We start from the raw sequence: 9,929 nt of genomic DNA on the forward strand, positions 1-9,929 counted from the left end.
GGAGTAAAAAAAATTTCCGAGGTTCCTCATGAGATCAACTCAATTTGAAAACTTTTAGCAGATAAATCATCTGTAAGGAAAAAACTTATTGCTAGAGTGAGACCGAAATAGAAATAAAATTGTGCCCTTGTTCAGTTATAAAGTACCTTAACATCTACTCGATTTTCTACGTATCGTGTATAATAATAAAATTTGAATACTTAATTCGATATTTTATGTTTAACATTGTGTATAATAATAAAAATTGATATAAGTAAAATAACTGAAAAATTTAATCAGATAGTAAATTAAAATTTTAAAATGTCGTAAGAATTTAATTTGAACTCTATGCAAGTATAATCGTTAACGTTATTTTGATTAATATTAGTCATTTGCAAAATTTACTCATCAGGTTAAAAAAAAAAAAAAAAAATCTTGCTCATCTGCTAAATTTGGAGAAAATAGAAAGATGATCCAAAATTCTCCAAAGCCTAGATAATATTCGAAAGAAACCAGAACATTCTATCAAATAGTACTATTTGAAATGATGATTAAAAGATTAACATTCATCTTTTTTTTTTCCTTCAAAAAAAAGAAAGTGAAGAGAAAACAGGGTAACTGTTTGCAAAATGAAAATACTTGTGATACTTCTAATAATAACAAAGTCTAAAAATGGAATAATAACCAAATAACAGGTGTTGAGAACATCTGCGGTACAATATTGCTGAGCATTTTTGAAATATAATAAGCCATATCTCATGAACTTCTCAGCTGTATTAGAGTCAAGAATTCTCTAAAATATGCTTAGGTAATATTTGAACGATCTAAAATCGGTCTTTCAAATAGAACAATTTAAATACTTTTTTGAGGCGAAGTGAAGAAAATTTAAGATCAACGTTCATTTTTTCTTTTTTTTCTTAATAAAAAAAGACATTTGAGTAACCGTTTGCAAAATGGAAATATTTGTGATACTTTTTTCACCTAATAATCGAATATTCACTAAACAGGTGTTGTGAGCATCTGCAGTACATACAGCCTGGTATTTTTCAAATCTAATAAGCCACAGCTCATGAACTTCGCAGTTGAATAGTAGGCAAGAATAATAAACCGAATTTCAGACGGCTGGTGATGGCAACACCTGTTACATCGTCTGCAATAATAGTATCCTCGAACATAAAAAAAATGGCGCGAAAAAACGACTAGGTATGTAAACGGTCAAAGAAGATCTAATATTGTACCATTGGATGCAGCAGATGTCAAATACGGGAATGATCAAGGAAAAAAAAAAGTTTAATCATTTTTATATTTTTGGAGTCAAGCAACTGTGGTCTAAGGGAGGTTGTTCAGTTTCTCGGCGTGGGAAACTGTGTGCCAACCACCTGCTCATCTCGCCAACTTCTTCACCGCATTCCAGAGCTCGCGATCTGCCGCCTCTTCTTTTTCCCTTTATGGTAAGAAGTTTTTTGCATGAAAGATTGAGGGGTGTGAGTAAGACACGTGCGGAAAGTGACCCCCTTGAATAAGGACAAAAAATATATATAATTTTTTTTTTTTAAAATATGGTAAAAAAAAAAAGGAGGGGGTCCTTGTGTGCAAATGATTCTTTGGAATTCTAAGAACAGATTGTTAGATTTGAGTTCATCTGTATTCCATTGAAATGTCGCATTCACCGTATGTTATTCCAGAAGTTACCTAACCTTTTTTTTTTAGGTAATCCATACGTAAAAATTAAATTGTAGATCTCGGGTGTAAAAAATGAAAACCAACATTTATTAATTTAAAGAAAAATATATTTATAGTTTAATTAAATATACTTTAAAAAATTAATTCTATTTAAATAAATTTACACTTTAATAAATTAATAAAATATACTTTTCTATTACGCATTTCGAACTAAAAACTTATTTCAAAGCTACTTGCTCTTCAATTGAAGAAACTAGTCAACATGAACAGACGTTGTTTCTTTCCTCTGCTCATCAGATGTTTTCAATTCGGTCAACTGTTTTCAATACAATCAATTCATTTTCAGTTTATACTTGATATTTGTAATCCAATGTATATCGGTGAAAAACATTCCAGATTACTCAAGTAAACAGGAGCTACAAGTTAGATGCGTTGGCATGCATGTTATCTTGTTTAACCTTTTGATGCCACGCTATGTTTATCAAGGAGATAAGATTGACTGTTTGGCCTTCTTTGCATCGTTATTAATGATAAAAGATGATAAAGTCGCCAATCTTTTTTTAGAATATTTAGTCTCAGTAATTACATCTAGACAGAAATGCAGAACTTATCTGTATTTGTTCTGCAAACAACAGCAACAAGAAACAGATTTTTCAGCCTATATTTCGTAATACATCTCTGTGAAAACAAATCAGTAAGTATTCAAAATAAGAAAGTTTAATTCGAGGTACACATGTAAGGCTGGTTTATCTAGTACAAAATATAAAATTTACAAATAAGGAGAAATATTATTGCTATTATTTGACTCTTACAATTTGTTGCTCATTATTATCGATAATAAATTTTGGTAATTTGAATAAAAACTTCTCAATGAGCCTTGGTCGAGACTAACCAACTGTTTTCCCAAAGCAACAATTTGTGTCACATAACTGTACCTATTTTTTTAAAAAAAGAAAAAAAATTGTTTTTCACGTATATTTTTAAATTTTTCGTTGGCAACTTTACGTTTTATATTTCAAATCACTTTTGTTTGTTCTCATTCATGTCTGACAAGTCTTGTTTTTAAGCGAATGAAGCAATGTAAGTTCTTATTTCCAATTTGTATTCCCAATTTGGAACGAATGAAGTTTTTAATCACGTAATGCACTCTTTTACTCAATACCCTTTTTGTTTGTCATCACAAACAGTAATTTGATAGAGAAAAATTTAAAATTCACAAAAAAGTATCCTGTTTACCTAGTACGGAGTATAGAATTTATTAATAATAATGAATATTTTTTTTAAATTGATACTGATTGAAATTCGACCTTTTTCAGCTCTTCCTATCACTAAAAAGTTTAATTATTTGAATGAAATTCTCTGAAGAGGCCCTTTAAATCAAAGTCGACCAATTGTTTTTCCTTATCTAATTTTGTTTGAAATAACTTGACCTTTTCTAAGTACCCCTTTCATTCTGTACCTTATCTTCAGAAATAAATCTTTGAGAAGCAGAACAAAATCCACGAGAAAGAAATATAATACAATGGAAACAATGGTGATAGATTCATTACAAAATACTTTTCTTAAGGGGGTTCAGTACCTAAAAACCTTCAAAAAANTGGTGATAGATTCATTACAAAATACTTTTCTTAATTGTTTATGTTAAAACTCGTTATTGACTAATTAAGTTATCATTGAAACTTTGAAGCAAATAGAATTTATTTATCAGTTAAGAATTTTCAAATTTCCGCAGTTCTTACTGCGAATTTATTAATTGAAGAGATTGATCTTGCAATCGAAAATTCAACCATTTTCGATTTCCTAGAGATGTAAAAACTTAAATAAAACTCCATGCAGGTTTCAATTGTTTCCTGGACACTGCAAGTGGAACTGATCGACAATCGAAATTTTGATTATTTTCCGGCAAGCTAGATTGCTCAAATGTTTACTGAAGCTGTCTATAAATAAAAGTTTTAACTCCTTTGATTGCAACAACCGGAATTTATCATTATAATAACCAGCCAGATGAATTTATCATCAATTTTGGCCTGCTTCCGGTTAAGTGTTCGATTTTCAGTTGGAACTTAATGCCTGATGACAATTTATGACCAATTAAAAGAGCTGAAATTTCATCTCAAGCCGTGTCTGATGGCAATGAAAGTTTACAATTATTTTCTGGGTGTTACACGCAGAATTAATCGCCAAATAGAAATCATCGGTCAGTCGAAATTTTGACCCCTTTTTCACCTAAACAAACTAACAGACACAAAACTGAAAAGTTAGAAAATAATAGTAGCGGAAAATATAATAATAATAGAAAATAATAATAATAGAAAATAATAATAATAGAAAATAATAATAATAGAAAATAATAAAATATTATTTAAAAATATGTTTTTCTAGTTACCTCTAAAGAAGGAAATGGTATCATATTAGTCTACATCTTTTCCATTAGGAACTTTTATGATCCCCTAAGTTACACGTCTTTCATTTTTTGTTGAAATCTTACAAAATATTTTTTTACCTCCTTTTTGGTTTACTTAAAAAACGTAGTTTTTAATAATTTTATTATTTATTATATTTTTATTGTTTATTCTAAAAACAATATTAAAATAAATACTCTAAATGTTAGCCATTAAACGTTCGCGAAACTTTATGTACCAAAACAGAAACATTTAACTTGATGTTGTAAGCAATGTCTTAAAAAGCAAATTAAATATCTTATTTATAGAAGAGTATCTTGATACCGATCGTTGTATATTTAGTACTTATTAAAAATCACAAATTAACATAATAGCAGTAGTATTTACTACTAAAATTAATTAAACAATATTAGCGTTAAATATTCACCTTGATGTTGCAAATGATTTCTTAAAAAGCAAATTAAATACCAAAAATATTAATAATAAAAAAAAAGCCTTGCAGACACGTTTTAACTTGTAACAGCTTGACTGATTTTCAAAGCTTTTATGTTCGATTAACGCAACAGGCAGCTGCGTTTATCAACCGCAACTGTCATTTGGCGAAGTTACCAGAAATATAATTGCACATTGCCGGATAATTCAGGAAATATTAACTCTTAAGTAATGAGCAACAATTTTTCAGGAAGCCAGATGTTTTTGAAAGTAATTCTTAACAGCATTTATTTAGGTTTTTCAGAAGCTGAAAAATATAAGGTTTTTGAGAAATCAATTTCTTATCGTTTGTTAGTTTTTGCTTGTAGCTATCTTGTTTTTAAAGGTAAATCTCCCTTCCACATGACCTTTAAGTGATACGGCATCATTTGCTACTGCTATTACTAGACTGAATTTTGAATTAAATCGTTATATTTAATCAATCCACTGTCGAAGTACCTTTTGAGCTCGCTTTCCAAAATGCAGAGAAAACAGGTAATATATTGAAAATATAAAAAAAAATTGCCTCAAAATAATTTGGTTATTTTCTTTTGATAAAAAGTATTAGATTTAGAAACTTACATTTACGAAGTCGATTTATCAAATTTGTGTAGAAAAAATATGCAGAGAGTACGATGAAATAAAACAAATATTCGATACCGATAATTAATCCGAGAATTATTAACTGTTAAATTTGTATTTAAAGTTATCATGCCACCTGCTCTAAAGAACGCAGAAATGCTACGACAGAGTAAAAATTTGACTAAATGTTACGTCTAAATTGTTTAATTTTCTCTACTTTGAATGTGTAATTCAAATCCACTAAGCGACATTTAATTATTCAAAATGTTTATAAAGTTTTTAAAATTCTTTAGCACTTAAAAACTTTATAAAGCATTTTCAATATTTAAATTTAATTTGGTGAAATAAAGCTACAACATAAGAAATTCATTGAATGCGTTCTTTTAAGAGACAAAAAACATAAGATTTATATAGTTTTTAGCTCTCCTAATAATTGCTTTTATTATAATACCACCTCCAAGCGTTAGAGGTTAATAATACTTTTTAATGCGTCAAATGAGTTTTGAAATCGTAATTTCTAAAAAATATTTTACAATTACGCACTACAAGATTACATATACATTTCGGCAAAGTAATAAGGATGTCGTACGAGATTCTGTTTTTCCTTCTTGAAGTCACGCTTGAAAAAACATTAAGTTGTAAACAAGAAAAAGAGCAAAATAGAATAAGGTTTGACATTTTGAATGAAAACAGCATTAAGGCTCCATAGAGGCGCAGTTCTGATAGGTAATTACTATAACATCCTTCTTGGAGTAAAAACTTACGTAACCTCGTTTCAATATCTATCTCCTCACAAATGATGTGTTTTTCCTCTGAATAGAAAACCACTGACGACAAAAGGGTACCTTTTCTTTTTTTCTTATTCATGACTTTGTAGTGATTCATGACGTGACTTTTCTTACGTCATAAGACTTAGTTGGAATCAACAAGAAGTTTGTGATTTGTCTTCTTGTTGTAGTAGTGACGACGGGACAAAAATTATTGATCGATGATTAAACCATAAAATGTAAAAGTTAGTATCCATTTCAGCTAATTGCTTGAATCGAAAAATAAATGGCTTAAAAAAATGATGAAGGAAAAAAAGGCTTACAGAATAAACGGGACGAGGAGGTAAAAGGGTACTAATTGGAAAATTATATGTCCCCAATAGTTGTAACGTGCTAATGACACTGATAGATGTACTGAAACAGAGTGATTCAAATTTATGTTACCAACTTTGTCACGCAAAGGAACATAATTTAAGCACGATAGATAAACTCTGCTGCTTAGGACGCTATACCGCGACAGGAACTTTTCATTGCAAATTCTGTTTCCTCTACACAACTAATCTAAAGTATAGAAAAAGTGAGTCCATGAAAACCTAGCCATAAAATTTCTATTGTTGAAAAAAATATATCAAAATGCAAACAAATTTTTGGAAAATAACTTTCCATTGCGTAATCCTTAGTTATCCTCTCATTATTTATTTTAATTTTGATATTTTTAGATGTTTTTTATAGTTTTTGAAACTTTATGGCTTACGAATTTTATAATTGTGTGAAAAAAAATTTGGATTCGTTCAAAAAATTCTCGAGATATGATGAAATACGCAAAAAGTAAAATTAATATTAAGCTGTCCAAATTTTGGTTCACTCTCTTGACCAAACTATTGGGACCTGGGACCATATTTCCCAGATTGCGGACCCCCTATATTTCAAAAGTTATAAAACCGAATCCGTTAAAAAAATTTATGTTTATTCAGAGAAAGTGCATTTTGTGCCTGATTTTATAACTTTAAATATCGTCTGTATAAGACCTGAAAATGAAGTAAACAACTGGTCACTTTTTCTCATCTTTTTATTTAATTATTTATTATCATTATTATTATTTATTTATTTATTTATTTATTTATTTATTTATTTAAAAATTGGGTTATGATTAAAGTACATCAATACAGAAAAAAGAGACACTGGAAAACACAATTTTCGTTACAATGTCCAAAATCTCGATTTAAAATTTTGAATCATCAAAATCCATCAATTTGTACCATTCATTTTTATGTGAAAAGAGAATTCTTATTCATATGTTTCAAAGTTGTAATGTATACATTAATGTATTTAGCCTCCCCAAATATTTCTAAACAGTTCTTTAAAGTCACTATGTTTTACTAAATTTTATCACATATTTATATTATTTTTATTGCTGAATTAACTTTTCATAGACGTAGATAATTTCTCATATGATTTTTTTAAACAAAAAAATATTTATAATTCAATCCAAGCAAAGAAAAAAAATAAGGGTAGCAAAAAGTGACTACTAGATGAAAAGGACTCATTGGTCACCGACTCATTAGGTAGGAGGATAAAATGGCTACTAAGTTATTAGTCAACCGACCACTGGCTACTAACTGATAATTTAAAATTTTTCGATACATTCCAGTGGTCTTCAATTAAATTTTTAAGAAAACCATAATTTGACTTAAAATAGTATTCTTCTCAAAACTAGCCAGCACGAACTGACGTCGTTTCCTTCCTCTGCTCCTCAAATGTTTTCAATTAGATCAATTGTTTTCAATTCATTTTTAGTTTATACTTAAAGTCTGTTATCTAATGTCTGTCGGTGAATAATATTTCAGATTACTCAAGTAAACAGAAGCTACAGTTCAGAAGCGTTAGCCATGCATGTGATCTTGTTTAACCTTTTGATTCCACGTCATGTTTATCAACGAGATGAGATTAACTGCTTGGCCTCCTATTTATGCCTGCCCAAACATTTTGAAAAAGTTCTTCAAAGATAGTATGAGCTAAATTTTATCGTATATTGTTTATTCTTTTTATTGCTGAATTGACATTTTGTAGAGGTATATTATTTCTAATAGAATTTTTTTTTTTAAAAAAATGTAATTTAATCCCAGCAAAAAGAATAAGTCTGCAAAAAGTGGCTATCGAAGAAAAAGACCTATCGATATTAGTGGCCGACTCATTAGGTTTGACGAAAAAGTGGCTACTAAATTACTAGAATCTACCGTCCACTGGCTACTAACTGAAAATTTTAAATTTTTAAGTCTAGTTTGCACTAATTATTCATCATATTTGATATCACCCCCTCAAATTGTTAAGTCATGGAACGTTAAAATCCGATTCTTGTGATATTGCAACTGGAAGATGAAAAGATCTTTGGAATCACTCTATGAAATCGAAGTTTTGCGAAAAGTTTCGGAAACGCAAAATAAACAACTTGCTTGCGTGTGATTCCCCCACCTGGCTACCTTGTATCCTTTTCGTCAGAAGTTTTATTAGGAAAACTCGGTTCTGGTGATTAAAAAGTACCGGATGATAAAATTAATAAATTATCTACCGGGATCATAGCGGAAGCAGATCAAAGCGCACCGGGTGCCAGATACACCAGGTGATGGGTCATTCTTGCACCCTCTCAAAAGGATGGCGTTGGGAGATGTTGGTCATCTGCCCACCTTCACCTGATGTCCGTTTGAAGAAAAAGGCCAGATGTTAGAAAGAAGACGGTTGGAGTTCCTTCAAAAAAATAGGTCAGCTGGCATAGGTGCGGCAATGTAAGTATAGGCCAGCTTGAAGACGGAATTCGGAAATGCATCTCTCCCTCAACGGAATCGGGGGTTGGCGCGTGTTCCACGTCACTCAAACAACATTAAATGCATCCGCTGGAAGATGCAAACTTGTTTATGAGTTATTTTTGTAATCTTTATTTATAGTTGTTGTAGGTTTCTTCGTGACCCTGGGTCACGATCTTTTGATTTTTATTATGCATAGAGGATATATGAAAAACCTCACCCATGCTATGTATTTTCGAATTCCTTATATGCAATGGAGGTCTGATTAGGAAAAATCAAAATTTAAGGCTATACTTTTTTTTCTTCTCTTCATAGGGAACTTAAAAACAAGACACCTTTGCAGTAAACGCATGTTGTAACTTCTCAGATTAAAGTGCTTGGGATATGTTGATCTTTTTTAATTATTTATTGATTTATTATTACAGTTTTTTTAATACAGTATTGTGATTGGATAGAGTTCAATAGCGCTTGAAAAATAGTGTGATTCAAATAGGACTGTTGTACCCGAATTATGGAGGAACTTTTAAAACTTTATATATTTATAATGAAATTATATAATAAAAAATAGTATTGTTATAATAGTGTATTAATTGATAGTCCATTAACAGTCTCTCAGGGGCTTTATCTTTTGAAAGATAAAAATCTTTGTAAAAATGACAAAGTATTTAAATTCAATAAATTTTTAAAAAAAAGTAGCTAAAAAAATATGATTTGTATGTACAATTATTTGTATTTGCATGTACAATACAATAAGGGTAATTAATGAAAGTTAGAACATTTTCAATGCTGCTTAAGAGTTCTAATCATTTTGTTAAATAGTATGAAATGAGTTAAGTTCTGGCCTTCTCAATCAACTTCCTCCAGGCCTGCCTCCGCCTGGCAGTTGTCTTCCAGTTTGAGACTTTTAAGACTGAAAAGTCTCTTTCCACGCAGTCGGCCCATCTCAGCTTTGGTCGACCTCTGGGTCTTGATCCGATGGGCTGAGTATGATGAATAATTAATCCACCAAGAAAAAAAAAGGTTTTAGAAAATCCCCCCCCCCCCCTCTAAAAAATAATATGATTAAGTTCAACCTATCCACTGATCATAAAAGTTCATCTCTTATTATGCAAATTTTGAGTTGAAGATAGAATGAGCTTAACTAAAAAGAATAATTCCCACTAAAAATGAAAATTAATAAATAAATTAAAAAAATACATAAAGAGATACCCTTTGCAAAAATACCCTTTAAAAAGGGATTTTGA

The sequence above is a fragment of the Parasteatoda tepidariorum genome, chromosome 4 (assembly GCF_043381705.1).
Source record: "Parasteatoda tepidariorum isolate YZ-2023 chromosome 4, CAS_Ptep_4.0, whole genome shotgun sequence".
Classification (NCBI taxonomy): Eukaryota; Metazoa; Arthropoda; class Arachnida; order Araneae; family Theridiidae; genus Parasteatoda; species Parasteatoda tepidariorum.